Raw genomic sequence first — 14,844 nt, 5'->3', positions numbered from 1 at the left:
GGACCCCCTCGCAAAATTGCCCCTTACCCGAAATTGCCCCGCAAAAGAGGCCTCGCCACTGGCTAGTGACCCCGACAGCTTTTTCTGTCGGTGCACTCTGTGTGAAATGGCAGCATGGTCACCCTTAAAGGGGAGGGCGCACAGCCGCGGCTACCATGTTATTTTTTTTTTGTCGGCCGATTGCAAAGTCAGCCCGACTATTATGCCCCCAGGTTTGGCTGGGCCGCCAACAGGCAGTCTGGCACTCCCCCCCCCTTGGTGCTAGGCCACTGGCCCAGCCGAAACCCTCCCTGGCGACCCGGTGGACCTAACTAAAATATCTGCTGCGTTCTTCTCGGCCTTTTGGCTAAGATCATGCATAACTGACCTGACAGGGGAGTAACCATGACCCCAAAGTGGTTCTCCCTGGATCAGGAAGGTGGTTCTCCTATGCTTTTTGGAAATAGGAGGTAGGTGGGGTGGATTGACCCATCCACCTCCACGGAGGTGTGTGGGGTTGCTGACCCATCCACCTCCATGGCACGAACCTGGTATTGCAGTACTTCCAGGAACGGTGCAGTGGCTCTCGGCCTTTTGGCTAAGAGCATTGGCGCAAAGTGATCCTTGATGTGTGCAAGGTGACCTCTGGCGTTTGTGATTTGACAAAGATTTGGAAAGATTGGCTATGAATAATTTAAAAAAAATAAAAAAAATAAAAAATCTGCAGAGTTCGCAATGGCCACCCCTTTAACAGAAGGAGAGGGACGTTGTAATCACCGTGGCGCTGATGACTGATGGGGGCGGCAAACCCACTGCGAGGTCACTTCTGCCCCGCACTCGACCATGGAGTGGAATGATGTTATAATCTGTATCTATAGTCAATATCCTACATCTAATATTTTCAAAATATATCACTCCATATCAAAAAAGGCTATGCATTTTCATTCGCAGGTGCTGATACAATGAACCGCTAATATAAAAATGAAACTGCTGAAGTATTTAATGACCAAACTGAACAAAGATGCATTTTGTTTCAGGTTTCTATCTTTATTGGAATCCTCATACCTATTTCCATTTAGTGCACACAAGACAGAGTGTCCTGGCACTTTGCCGGCAGTGACTCATTCTAACTGGAATTAGATTGTGGTGCCAGAACACTGTAACATAATTTGCAGTTCCCTACTTTGCAGTGCACTCATCAAAATCAGGAATGACAATGCTGGAAATTAATTATTTTCCCAGTTATGTAGTCAGTGACGATCGCTTTTATTTCATTCACGCACATGCGAGATTGAGTGGTGCATGCTGCTCTAAACAGCATAATAAATTACCTCCATAACCATTCTCACACACGCTAATCTCCAAAATCTATTCAAACCTCTACTCTCAACTGATGACTTGAGATGCACAACATATATCTCATTGCTACCAAGTGTCATTCAGTCTATGAATGTGATTAAATGCAGGTTCACACCAATGCCATTTTTATCAACATATAGTTCAGTAAAATGTAATAATAGTCTCAGAAATGAAGTTGTTAATAATGACACCTTGTATTTATATAGTGCCTTTAACATAGAAAAAGATCCCAAGAAGCTTTACAAAAGAAGAAATGGACACTGTTTTCAAATTTGCAATGAATATAATTTGACTTTTTGCTCACACTGTTGAGAATTTAGTCTCCTGGAGAAATTAACTCCTGTATGCTGCAGAATTCATTTCTGAGCAAAAATAAAACTCTGAAACCTTTGTAAGGTCTGAAGAATAGCTCGGTGGAACTCAATCCCATCCAAAATGACTGATCTTTGCTCTGGACTGCACAGATGTTTCTTTTCTACCCCTTAGGCCATCAGATATTGGGCCAGAAACCCAGAGCATCTGTTGTCATGGTAACCAAACTAAGAAATGTGACTCATCCATGTAAATTTTGGCAGGTTTTTCACCAACACTTACCAGCTATCAATATTAAGACAGTTAACTCAATCTCACCTTGACACACATGAACAAATCAGTGATACAAACACATGTGAAAGCAACTAGTTAATATATATATATATATCAAACTTACTGTAGGAGGCTAATTTGTTACACTATCACAATATTTAGTCTATTGCAATATTAATATTCTGGGCGAAAAATTTGGCAACATAGTGCCCGATCGTTAGGCACAATGGGTGCCGTTTTGCGACAAAAATTGCATCCAGCCGCGCACACACGCTTCTGGTACATGCCGCGCCGGACACCATCTTGGCGACAGCGTTAGCGTTGGCGCTGGAAGCATGTGTCAGAAGTATGTAGTGCAATGCTGATTTGATGTCAGGGCTGCCATTTTCATTCTCAACGCTGGTAGTAATGCCTTGTGTTAACCTTGCACAGCTGTTCATCCCTTCAGCAGCAGCAAGGATCCCTATCAGCAATATTTAAAGGGATCACCATCTTCTTACAGGTTCATTGCTGATTAATTTATACTGGCTCTCTGTAAATGTTCTAGAGTTATTTAAAGTTGGTGAGGAGACAGGTAGTGGTGGTGCAAGTGGAGAAGGCTTTAGTTCTGACTTCAAGGGATCTGGTCAGACCACGTGCTGCAGTTGCCATCCCCCTTGGCCTGCAGCAATGACAGGGAGATGGAGCTGAGGCAGCAAAGGAAGAGGACAAGCTGCCCACAGAGGGTGGAGCAGAAGGGGGAGATGGCTATCAGCAGGAAGCCGTATCCACCTAGGATCGTCCAAGAGCAATTCTCTTACCTCAGCCTGAGCCAGGAGCAGTGTGTGTGGTGTCTGCGCTTTATAAAGGAGGTCAGCTCATGCAACCAGACCTGCAGCCTCACACCAGGGCAAGGACAGCACTGCCAGTGGCTGTGAAGGTGACCATGGCCTTGAATTTCCTTGTTTTGGGATCCTTGCAGGCTGGAGCAGGTGACATCTGTAACATCTTCCATACCGTCCACCGCTGCATCAGCTAGATGACAGATGCTCTTTATGCCAACAGAGGGGAATTCATTGCCTTCTCTTGGACCAGAGAGATGCAGGCTGAGCGTGCATGTGGCTTTACCAGGATAATGGGCTTCCCCATGATGCAGGGTACCATCAACTACACATGTGTGGCTTTGCACACGGCGCATCTAAATGCTAAGATGTACTGCAGCCGCAAGAGTTATCACTTTCTGAATGTGCAGTCAGTGTGCGACCATGCTCAACACATCATGATGGTGAATGCCAGATATCCTGGCAGCAGTCATGATGCTTTTATTCTGTGCCAGTAAGCTGTTCCCTCAGTCTTTAAACCACCCCAACAAACCAGAGGGTGTCCACCGAGTGACTAGGGCTATCCGCTAATCACCTGGCTCATGTCTCCACTTTGCAACCCAACCACACGTGAGCAGCATGCATCCAATGAGAGCCATGCTGCCACACAGAATCTGATAGAACAGACCATTGGCGTCTTTAAACAATGCTTCTGCTGCCTGGACTGCTCTGGAGAAGCCCTGCAGTACTCACCAGAGCATGTCTCAAGGTTCGTCGTGGTCTGCTGCATGCTCCACAACCTCGCCATCATAAGGGCACAGCCCTTGCCACCAGGCATATGGTGACCAGCTAAGGAGGAAGAGAAGGAAGCAGAAGAGGAGGAGGAGGGGGAAGAGGAGAAGGAGGAAGAGGAGGAGGAGGAGGTAGCAGAAGGGAGGAGGCAATCCAGCGAGCCCATTTCTGCCTGGGCTGTCCATGATAGACTCATCCAACTGTGGTACCTGTGAACGCAGACCCAATTCCCCAATCAACATTTGTCCCACACCTTATCTTCCCTCTGTTACTGACCATCACAGTGTCCTTTTGGCCACAATGCTGAAGTAAAAGCAAACTTTCCAGTGCAACTTTATTCATCAATCTATCCAATATAATATAAAAAAGTGAATAATTACCCTTCTGCATTTCCTTAATGCCTGCCTTCAATTTGCCTTTACCTGTCCGAAAGCTCCTATAAAGTGCTATCCCAATGACTGTAGCATGGCTGGTGGAAGGCTGCTGATATTCAGTGGGGGAGACTGCAGATGAACTTAGAGGACGACCTCGAGCAGCTCTGGACCTAGAAGGCCCGGCTGCGGACTACACCACCTCGGCATGGGTGGCAGCAGTCTGGTCTGGCTGGCTGACAAGCAACAGCAAGGGTGCTGGTGGAGTGGCAGGGGTGGGAGGACAAATGCTGTCATCCTCAGAGAAGACGGCAGGTTCTTGCTCCACGGAGCCACGGGGCAATGCGACAACTTCCCAGCCATCGACTGGAGGATTGATTGTTGGACTGCTGTGACACCCTGCAAGCCACTTTCCACACTAGAAAACAAGGATATGATGGTAATAGTCTGACCTTGCATGACAGAGGTCTGAGCGTTCATTGCAGCACTCAGATATTGGGTGGCTTGTGGTTGTGCTCCAAAAGAAGCTGAGACATCGGCCATCAGACATTGTGGTTGGGTCCAATGGTGTGCTAATGGATCTGCCCACTCCTTCCACGCTGGAAAGGATGGGTTCCAAGTTCTGGCCAAAGCCCTGTGCAAGTTTGGTGCCGGATTCCTCCATGCTCCTTGACATTGCACTCAGGCTTCCTGGCAGACCTACCAATGCACCGAGTATTTGATTGTGCACAACCACCATAACTCTTCGGTAGCCTGCCCCATTGAAGTCCTCATCTGAGTCCTCTGCAGCAGAACTCGTTGTTGACCTCACTGACCAGGGAGCTGGCACTTGTGCTACGCTTTCCCCCTATCTCGGATGCAGCCCACTTGTGCCCGGTGACTCACCATGGGCGGATCCCGCCTCTAAGCCAAACTCTAAACTACGCACAATACCAATACCCGAGCTGGTGACTGTGAGTGGTAGATTGGTGACGGTTTTTCTTCTTCTTCATTACTCTCCTCTCTTATATTAATGACTTGGATGAAGGGACCGAGTGTAATGTAGCCAAGTTTGCTGATGATACAAAGATAGGTGGGAAAGCAAATTGTGAGGAGGACACAAAACATCTGAAAGGGATATAGACAGTTAAGTGAGTGGACAAAAATTTGGCAGATGGAGTATCATGTGGGAAAATATGAGGTTACCCACTTTGGCAGAAATAATAGAAAACAAATTATAATTTAAATGGAGAAAAATTGCAAAGTGCTGCAGTACAGAGGGATCTGCGGGTCCTTGTGCATGAAAAGTTAGTATGCAGGTACAGCAAGTAACCTGGAAGGCAAGGGGGATAGAGTATAAAAGCAGAGAAGTCCTGCTACAACTGTACAGGGTATTGGTGAGGCCACACCTGGAGCACTGTGTACAGTTTTGGTCTCCGTATTTAAGGAAGGATATATTTGCATTGGACGCTGTTCAGAGAAGGTTCACTATGTTGATTCCGGAGATGAGAGGGTTGACTTATACAGATAAGTTGAGTAGGTTGGGCCTATACACATTAGAGTTCAGAAGAATGAGAGGTGATCTTATTGAAACTTATAAGATAATGAGGGGGCTCAACAAGATGTATGCAGAGAGGATATTTCCACTCATAGGGGAAACTAAAACTAGGGGGCATAGTCTTAGAATAAGGGCCGCTCATTTAAAACAGATGAGGAGAAATTTGTTCTCTCAGAGGGTTGTAAATCGATGGAATTCTCTGCCCCAGAGAGCTGTGGAGGCTGGGTCATTGAATACATTTAAGGCGGAGATAGACAGATTTTTGAGTGACAGGAAATATTGAAACATAGAAATATAAAAAATAGGTGCAGGAGTAGGCCATTCGGCCCTTCGAGCCTGCACCACCATTCAATAAGATCATGGCTGATCATTCACCTCATTACCCCTTTCCTGCTTGCTCTTCATACTCCTTGATCCCTTTAGCCATAAGGGCCATATCCAACTCCCTCTTGAATATATCTAATGAACTGGCTTCAACAACTCAGTGCAGAAGAAAATTCCATAGGTTAACATCTCTCTGAGTGAAGAAGTTTCTCCTCATCTCGGCCCTAAATGGTTTACACCTTATCCTTCGGAAGTAAAGGGTTATGGGGAGCGGGCAGGGAAGTGGAGCTGAGTCCATGATCAGATCAGCCATGATCTTATTGAATGATGGAGCGGCCTCAAGGGGCCAAATGGCCTACTCCTGCTTCTATTTCTTATATTCTTATGTTCTCTCCCTCAAATTCTTACACCACTGGCTGGGCAGGTTGGATTTCTTGGATCTCTGAAATAAGAAAGGCATAAAGGTAGGGTTGTGGTGAGGGGAGGGGGGCATGGGTGGAAGCAAGTGGTGCATGCTTACACCATGTGCAGCTTGTAAATCAGAAGGGATTGTGGGATGAGGGGCAAATGGGATGTGGGAATGAAGATTACATATGAGGAAAACGGCATCTTGTATTTTTTCAGACCCGCTGCTGGCCACGAGTTCAGCGATGCCCTACCAAGAATGGCCAGCGCCGTCTCCTCCATGGAGTGAGATGATACAGGTGGGCCTGTCCCCTCCAGTTAGGTACTGCCGGCACCGGGTATGGGCTATATTTTCCTGCAAGAGAAAGGAAAGTGTGTTCGTGAGTGTGGTGCAATGTGTTTAGGTGATGGTTGTTGTGGTTGAATAGCTGGCAGAGTGTGCAATTTGTGAGATGTGGGTATGAGGCTTGCAGCAGTGCTAAGTGTGTGAGGGTGAGGTGAAGCTATGAACGTGAGGTATGAGTCATGTTTGGTAGAGGTTGTTTGTAGGTGAGTGATGGGGGTGTGGTGCATTGATGAGTGTGTGAGACTAATGGTGCAGATGGTGGGATATAGCTTTAGAAGATGAATTCACTGACCTTGACTGTCATGTATTCAACTGTCATTGTAAACTGACCGAAGTTGTACACCGTGAGAACACTGACCACTAGGTGGTGAACTTGTGGGAGACACTCCTAACCTGGACTTTCAGGTATAAAATGGGAAGCTCCACCCATCTTCTCCACTTCAGTGCTGGGTAATAAAGGTTGCTGGTCACAGAGTGACCTTCTTTCTAGGATGGACCTCATGTGCATTTATACTGTATAGTAAGGACATATTATTGGCTACGAGAAACTGGGATTTAAACCACGCGAGCATGGCCACTAGCAGCACAGACGAGAGGTACTGTGTTGGTGATGATTGGGACGATTTTATTGAGAGACTATAGCAAAGTTTCGTCACTAAGGAATGGCTGGGACAGGATTCGGCCGACAAACGCAGGGCTCATCTCCTGACGGTTTGTGGATCCAGAACGTACTCCCTGATGAAGGACCTTCTAGCGCCAGAGAAGCCGGCGGACAAGACTTTTGAAGAGCTCAGTAAGTTGAGCGGGGAACACTTTAAACCGGCAAGCAGCATGCACATGGCGAGACACCGGTTTTACACGCACCGGCGGCGAGAAGGGCAAAGCGTTTCAGACTTCGTTGCAGACCAAGGCGACTGGCGAGCCGATGTAAGTTCCCAGATGCATGCCGAGCGGAGATGCTGCAAGACTTTTTTATTGAGGGCATCGGGCACGCTGGGGTGTTCAGGAAACTGATTGAGACCAAAGACTTGACCCTGGAAACGGCGGCTTTGATGGCCCAAACATCTCAGGGGAGGAAAAGACCAGAATGATGTTTGACAAAAATCTTGGTTTAAATGCAGCAAATGGACAGGGAGTCAACATTGTTAATGCGGCACACAGTTCTCCAGGCAGACAGGGGCAATTGGACATGCCCGAGCATGTACTCGAACTCAAAGGGGGAATTCAACAGAGACAATGGCTAGCTGAACGGCGATTCATGCCATCACAAGGGACAATGCGGCCAGTAATGGGGCCATCAACACCTGTCAATGGTGCGTTTAAGGACAGTTACAGAGATAGTAAGAGATGATCGACTGGTAATGGATATTTTGTTTCCAACAACGGCTCATGTTGGAGGTGTGCAGGCAAACACACAGCCAGAGCTTGCAGGTATCAGCAATATACCTGCAGAAATTGCAACGTCAGCGGTCACTTGATGCTTATGTGCAGGAAGCCTGCAGCCATGTTGATGTACGAGGAGGACAGGCCCGATGTAAGCCCTATAAGGCCAAATGGACACTGGGGGAAATCGCTGGAAGCTGAAGTTCAGCGAGTTCATGTGGAGAACATATACAATTCATACACCAGGACACCACCGATAACGATGAAAGTGCTCCTCAATGGCATCCCAGTATCAATGGAGATAGACACGGGGGCCAGCCAGTCTCTGATGAGTATCAAACAGTTCGAAAGGTTGTGGGCTTCAAAGGCCAGGAGGCCAAAATTATTGCCGATTGACGCACAGCTACGGACATATACAAAGGAGATCATTCCGGTTATAGACAGCGCCATGGTAGTCGTGACCCACAAAGATTCGGAGAACAGGTTGCCACTCTGGATTGTCCCGGGGGACAGTACCGCACTACTGGGGATGAGTTGGCTTGCTGTCATGAACTGGAAATGGGGCGATGTCAATGCAATTTCTTCTGTGGAACGAATATCATGCTCACAGGTCCTGGAGAAATTTGACTCACTATTCCAAACCGGCATTGGCACTTTCATGGGGACCAAGGTAGTGATTCACATAAACCGAACGCCAGGCCAGTACACCACAAGGCCAGAGCGGTGCCATACGTGATGCGGGAAAAGATAGAAGGCGAATTGGACCGCCTGCTGAGGGAAGGCATCATCTCGCCAATCGAATTCAGTGACTGGGCGAGCCCGATTGTGCCGGTGCTCAAGGCGGATGAGTCGGTCAGGATATGTGGTGATTACAAGGCCACCATCAATCGGGTGTCACTCCAAGACCAGTACCCGCTACCGAGAGCGGAGGACCTCTTTGCGACGCTATCTGGTGGCAAACTTTTTTCAAAATTGGATCTGATCTTAGCTTAAATGACCCAGGTGCTGGCGAGTGAGTCGAAGAAGCTGACCACCATCACAACACACAAGGGGTTGTTTGAGTACAACAGATGTCCGTTCGGGATTCGCTCGGCCACCGCGATCTTCCAACGAAACATGGAAAGTCTCCTCAAGTCGATTCCAAGGACGGTGGTTTTTCAAGACGACATCCTCATCACGGGTTGCGATACTGAAGAACACCTCCACAACCTGGAGGAGATGCTACGCAGACTGGACCGGGTCAGTCTGCGACTGAAAAAGGCAAAGTGCATCTTCCTAGCTCCAGAGGTAGAATTCCTGGGGATGAGGGTAGCAGCAGACGGGATCAGACCTACTGCATCCAAAACAGAAGCGATCCAGAGAGCACCCAGACGCCGTAACATGATGGAGCTGCGTTCGTTCCTGGGGCTCCTGAAATATTTTGGTAGCTTTCTTCCTAAATTGAGCACACTGTTAGAGCAGCTACATGTGCTCCTATGCAAAGGTCGTGAATAGGTCTGGGGGGACAGCCAGGAAAGGGCTTTTGATAGAGCACGCAATTTGTTATGCTCCAACAATCTGTTAACGATGTATGACCCATGTAAGAAACTTGTTTTAACGTGCAATGCCTCGTTCTATGGGGTCGGGTGTGTGTTGCAGCATGTTAATGCCAAGGGTCAGTTGCAGCCGGTAGCTTATGCCTCCAGAAGTCTGTTCCAGGCAGAAAGGGGCTACGGGATGGTAGAAAAGGAAGCGCTTGCATGTGTATATGCAGCAAAAAAAATGCACCAGTATCTGTTTGGCAGGAAATTTGAGCTGGAGACAGATCACTGTAAGGACTGCTAGTGTTGTTGGGAGGAGTTAAACTAATATGGCAGGGGGATGGGAACCAATGCAGGGAGACAGATGGAAACAAAAAGGAGACAAAAGCAAAAGACAGAAAGGAGATGAGGAAAAGTGGAGGGTAGAGAAACCCAAGGCAAAGAACAAAAAGGGCCACTGTACAGCAAAATTCTACAAGGACAAAGGGTGGTAAAAAAACAAGCCTGAAGGCTTTGTGTCTTAATGCAAGGAGTATCCGTAATAAGATGGATGAATTAACTGTGCAAATAGATGTTAACAAATATGATGTGATTGGGATTACAGAAACGTGGCTCCAGGATGATCAGGGCTGGGAACTCAACATCCAGGGGTATTCAACATTCAGGAATGATAGAATAAAAGGAAAAGGAGGTGGGGTAGCATTGCTGGTTAAGGAGGAGATTAATGCAATAGTTAGGAAGGACATTAGCTTGGATGATGTGGAATCTATATGGGTAGAGCTGCAGAACACCAAAGGGCAAAAAACGTTAGTGGGAGTTGTGTACAGACCTCCAAACTGTAGTAGTGATGTTGGGGAGGGCATCAAACAGGAAATTAGGGGTGCATGCAATAAAGGTGCAGCAGTTATAATGGGTGACTTTAATATGCACATAGATTGGCCTAACCAAACTGGAAGCAATACGGTGGAGGAGGATTTCCTGGAGTGCATAAGGGATGGTTTTCTAGACCAATATGTCGAGGAACCAACGAGGGGGGAGGCCATCTTAGGCTGGGTGTTGTGTAATGAGAGAGGATTAATTAGCAATCTCGTTGTGCGAGGCCCCTTGGGGAAGAGTGACCATAATATGGTGGAATTCTGCATTAGGATGGAGAATGAAACAGTTCATTCAGAGACCATGGTCCAGAACTTAAAGAAGGGTAACTTTGAAGGTATGAGGCGTGAATTGGCTAGGATAGATTGGCGAATGATACTTAAGGGGTTGACTGTGGATGGGCAATGGCAGACATTTAGAGACCGCATGGGTGAACTACAACAATTGTACATTCCTACCTGCCGTAAAAATAAAAAAAGGAAGGTGGCTCAACCCTGGCTATCAAGGGAAATCAGGGATAGTATTAAAGCCAAGGAAGTGGCATACAAATTGGCCAGAAATAGCAGCGAACCTGGGGACTGGGAGCAATTTAGAACTCAGCAGAGGAGGACAAAGGGTTTGATTAGGGCAGGGAAAATGGAGTACGAGAAGAAGTTTGCAGGGAACATTAAGACGGATTGCAAAATTTTCCATCAATATGTAAAGAGAAAAAGGTTAGTAAAGACAAATGTAAGTCCCCTGCAGTCAGAATCAGGGGAAGTCATAACGGGGAACAAAGAAATGGCAGACCATTTGAACAAGTACTTTGGTTCGGTATTCACTAAGGAGGACACAAACAACCTTCCGGATATAAAAGGGGTCAGAGGGTCTAGTAAGGAGGAGGAACTGAGGGAAATCCTTATTAGTCGGGAAATTGTGTTGGGGAAATTGATGGGATTGAAGGCCGATAAATCCCCAGGGCCTGATGGACTGCACCCCAGAGTACTTAAGGAGGTGGCCTTGGAAATAGCGGATGCATTGACAGTCATTTTCCAACATTCCATTGACTCTGGATCAGTTCCTATCGAGTGGAGGATAGCCAATGTAACCCCACTTTTTAAAAAAGGAGGGAGAGAGAAAACAGGGAATTATAGACCGGTCAGCCTGACCTCAGTAGTGGGTAAAATGATGGAATCAATTATTAAGGATGTCATAGCAGCGCATTTGGAAAGAGGTGACATGATAGGTCCAAGTCAGCATGGATTTGTGAAAGGGAAATCATGCTTGACAAATCTTCTGGAATTTTTTGAGGATGTTTCCAGTATCGTGGACAAGGGAGAACCAGTTGATGTGATGTATTTGGACTTTCAGAAGGCTTTCGACAAGGTCCCACACAAGAGATTAATGTGCAAAGTTAAAGCACATGGGATTGAGGGTAGTGTGCTGACATGGATTGAGAACTGGTTGTCAGACAGGAAGCAAAGAGTAGGAGTAAATGGGTACTTTTCAGAATGGCAGGCAGTGACTAGTGGGGTACCGCAAGGTTCTGTGCTGGGGCCCCAGCTGTTTACACTATACATTAATGATTTAGACGAGGGGATTAAATGTAGTACCTCCAAATTTGCGGATGACACTAAGTTGGGTGGCAGTGTGAGCTGCGAGGAGGATGCTATGAGGCTGCAGAGTGACTTGGATAGGTTAGGTGAGTGGGCAAATGCATGGCAGATGAAGTATAATGTGGATAAATGTGAGGTTATCCACTTTGGTGGTAAAAACAGAGAGACAGACTATTCTCTGAATGGTGACAGATTAGGAAAAGGAGAGGTGCAACAAGACCTGGGTGTCATGGTACATCAGTCATTGAAGGTTGGCATGTAGGTACAGCAGGCGGTTAAGAAAGCAAATGGCATGTTGGCCTTCATAGCGAGGGGATTTGAATACAGGGGCAGGGAGGTGTTGCTACAGTTGTACAGGGCCTTGGTGAGGCCACATCTGGAGTATTGTGTACAGTTTTGGTCTCCTAACTTGAGGAAGGACATTCTTGCTATTGAGGGAGTGCAGCGAAGGTTCACCAGACTAATTCCTGGGATGGTGGGACTGACATATCAAGAAAGACTGGATCAACTGGGCTTGTATTCACTGGAGTTCAGAAGAATGAGAGGGGACCTCATAGAAACGTTTAAAATTCTGATGGGTTTAGACAGGTTGGATGCAGGAAGAATGTTCCCAATGTTGGGGAAGTCCAGAACCAGGGGTCACAGTCTAAGGATAAGGGGTAAGCCATTTAGGACCGAGATGAGGAGAAACTTCTTCACCCAGAGAGTGGTGAACCTGTGGAATTCTCTACCACAGAAAGTTGTTGAGGCCAATTCACTAAATATATTCAAAAGGGAGTTAGATGAAGTCCTTACTACTCGGGGGATCAAGGGGTATGGCGAGAAAGCAGGAGTGGGGTACTGAAGTTGCATGTTCAGCCATGAACTCATTGAATCATGGTGCAGGCTAGAAGGGCCGAATGGTCTACTGCTGCACCTATTTTCTATGTTTGGACATATTATTGACTACTCGTGTGAGGTTATTAAACTTCTTCCCACACTGCGCCCACGTCCTTGGGTCAACACTGCTGGCATTCACCACAATGACTTTCTGCTCCCATTGCACTTTACACTTTGCTTGGAGGACTTCCTGGCTCCCTGATGAAACAGCATCTCTCTTCTCCTAACCTCCTCTTGCACCAAGGCCTCCAGTGCTGCATTTGAGAACCGAGGTGCACACTCTTTCTCCCCTGTTGTGGCATCATGAATTGTTGTTGCTGTCGGCAGAATGCACGTCCCCTTTAAGAAGTGCGGATTGGTCTTGATGTAGTGCAGGCTAGCTTTAAGTGGTGCTAGTCTCGCACGAACTTGAGCAGGCAGCATATTGCAATCCGTGCGCCCGTTTACGGGGGAAAACCAATTTCTAGGCCTCTGTTTCCTACTAATTTACATGTTACTTAGATTTCAAACTGCCACTACTCAAACAAGGGGTCATTTTGACTTTGGATGATAGTGTAAAATAGGTGATATTGATTCTGCTCCCCTTAATATATTTCTCCATATTTGTATTTACATTGCTGACAACCGGAAATTGTTAAGGAAGTAGCCATTAACATCAGAGTGCTCAGAGGCAGCTTCCAGGGACGCAAAGTCTTGATCCCTGGCACAAAGCAAGTAGATCAGAGGGCTCAGGAAAGGGAGCCCAACTACCAGCTCTATAGGAAATGCAAGACCCATTTCTCAGTCTTCCTTTCTCCCCCTGATGGAGCTCCAATCTCCCAACCCTCATTCCCCAGTCTCCCTCACTCCCTGAGTCCCCATCCCCCAACTCCAGTCCACTGTCTGTCTCCCTCTCCTCCGACCCCGTCACTCTCTCCCCCACCATGAGACCGGAACCCTTGCCCCCAACCGACCCCTGCAGTGATTGGTCACCCACTCTTCCCCCCCCCCCCCACCCCTAGTCCTCTGCCACCATTCCCTCTTTCAACCCAGTACAACCTTTTTCTCCGCTCCATCTCGCTCTCTCTCTACTCTCCACCCACCCCTCCCCAGACTCTCGACTGTTTCTCCACCAGCTGACCTCATTTTTGGTCAACCTTAAGTGTATGACGGCTCACCTAATTTAGGTAGAAATTAAGAGTTTGAGAGCTTTGAAGAGCTCCACAACTTTGCTTGATAATCTCTGGTTCCACGGTTTTTGTTCTCAGTTTTGGACAGTGAGACTTGCACTTGTGGTCTTCCTACTCCACCTCCTACAGTCTCAGTCCACCCTAAATTTGATGACCCCCTCCCCACAACCTAGCCCACCCACATGCTCAGAACAACTCTTGAGAAGGTCTGGCATTGCCCATGGGCATACCTCGCTATACCATCCTCATGAAGGAGGTCGGCAGCATGTGATGGTGAAAAGAACAAAGCAGCATGGCAGGAGATGTTGGCAGAGAGTGCCAGGACTAGCTCCCGCAGGTGGCACGGCTGACATACCTAGATGGATTGCTACCTAGCACACACCTGGCACCTCCTGTCTTCCTGAAAGACCTACAGATGTTCCCCTGAAAAATTCACAACCCTTCGATGTGATGCTACCCTGTCATGGTAGCTGACCGCTCATGGATCTGGCAAGAGGCACTTCAAATGAGGGTGGCAGATGCTGTGGATAAAATGCAAAAGCTCGGTAAGAATCACTGCAGCCTCCTCTTGCCATCCCTAAGTGCTCTAATGAGGACTGTAGTTTTTACAGAGGTTGTTCTACTTCTGCACTGAAGTGTGCTGGCGCCAAAGCTGCTCACAACATTTGTGGTCATTGGGGGTCATTTTGACTTTGGGCGATGGTGTAAAATCGCTGATATCAATTCAGCTGCCTGTTCTGCATCTCTGCCCCACAATGGAAATTAAAATTGGGGGAGATGTATAACGGGTGGTTAAATAGATTGCCCATGTTATACTATCACCAAAAGTTAAAATGGCCCCCTAATTACACCAGAACTAACAACACTTCAAATGCAAACTAACCTACCCAGGAGACTTCCTCTGCTGGTCAATGGCGTAACTTGCTG

At 47.3% G+C, this 14,844-nt stretch overlaps 1 pseudogene; it reads left to right on the top strand.

The window, feature by feature from the left end:
* Window positions 1-326: 326 nt before the first annotated feature.
* On the top strand, window positions 327-564 carry LOC139276607 (U2 spliceosomal RNA; annotated as a pseudogene).
* Window positions 565-14,844: the final 14,280 nt, after the last annotated feature.

Source organism: Pristiophorus japonicus, chromosome 11, assembly GCF_044704955.1.
Source record: "Pristiophorus japonicus isolate sPriJap1 chromosome 11, sPriJap1.hap1, whole genome shotgun sequence".
Taxonomy (NCBI): domain Eukaryota; kingdom Metazoa; phylum Chordata; class Chondrichthyes; family Pristiophoridae; genus Pristiophorus; species Pristiophorus japonicus.
Note: the sequence above shows the minus strand (reverse complement) of the source record. Positions and strands in the feature narration are given on the sequence as shown.